Here is a 526-nt window from a genome sequence, read left to right as displayed (position 1 = left end):
CAGAGTGTCTTCCCACCACCTGTTGGCATTACGAGAAAGGTGTTCTGACCAGTGTGGATGGAATTGACAATGTCTTTCTGTCCTGGGCGGAAAGACGGCATCTTGAACACCTTCCTGAGGCACTCCTCTAAAGGATCTTCCATACCATCTTCTGTTTCTCCAATTTCTCCAAATGGTTGGGGGGCGGCATTGTTGGTGGTACCATCGTTGGACTGGTGCTCTTCCAATAACGTTTTCACAAAAAAGGGCTTGCAAACAATGGCTGGGTACCTCATGTTGCCGTGCACATCCAAAACATACCAGAGATGGTAGTGCACCTCCTTGCTTTTGCCTTGGACAGTGACAGCGTACGGTGGCAGCCCACTTGAGTATGAATGAAGGAAAGATCCAGCATGGAGAATTACACCTGCCTTTTTTGCTGCTTGTTCTGGTCTTGTCGCTGTGATTTTTACTGTCAAGGACACGCTTGTCACTGCAAACTCCTCACCTGTTTGCTCATTTGCCTGGAAGAGAAAAAAATGACAAA

The sequence above is a fragment of the Branchiostoma floridae genome, chromosome 6, assembly GCF_000003815.2.
Source record: "Branchiostoma floridae strain S238N-H82 chromosome 6, Bfl_VNyyK, whole genome shotgun sequence".
In the NCBI taxonomy this organism is placed as follows: domain Eukaryota; kingdom Metazoa; phylum Chordata; class Leptocardii; order Amphioxiformes; family Branchiostomatidae; genus Branchiostoma; species Branchiostoma floridae.
Note: the sequence above shows the minus strand (reverse complement) of the source record.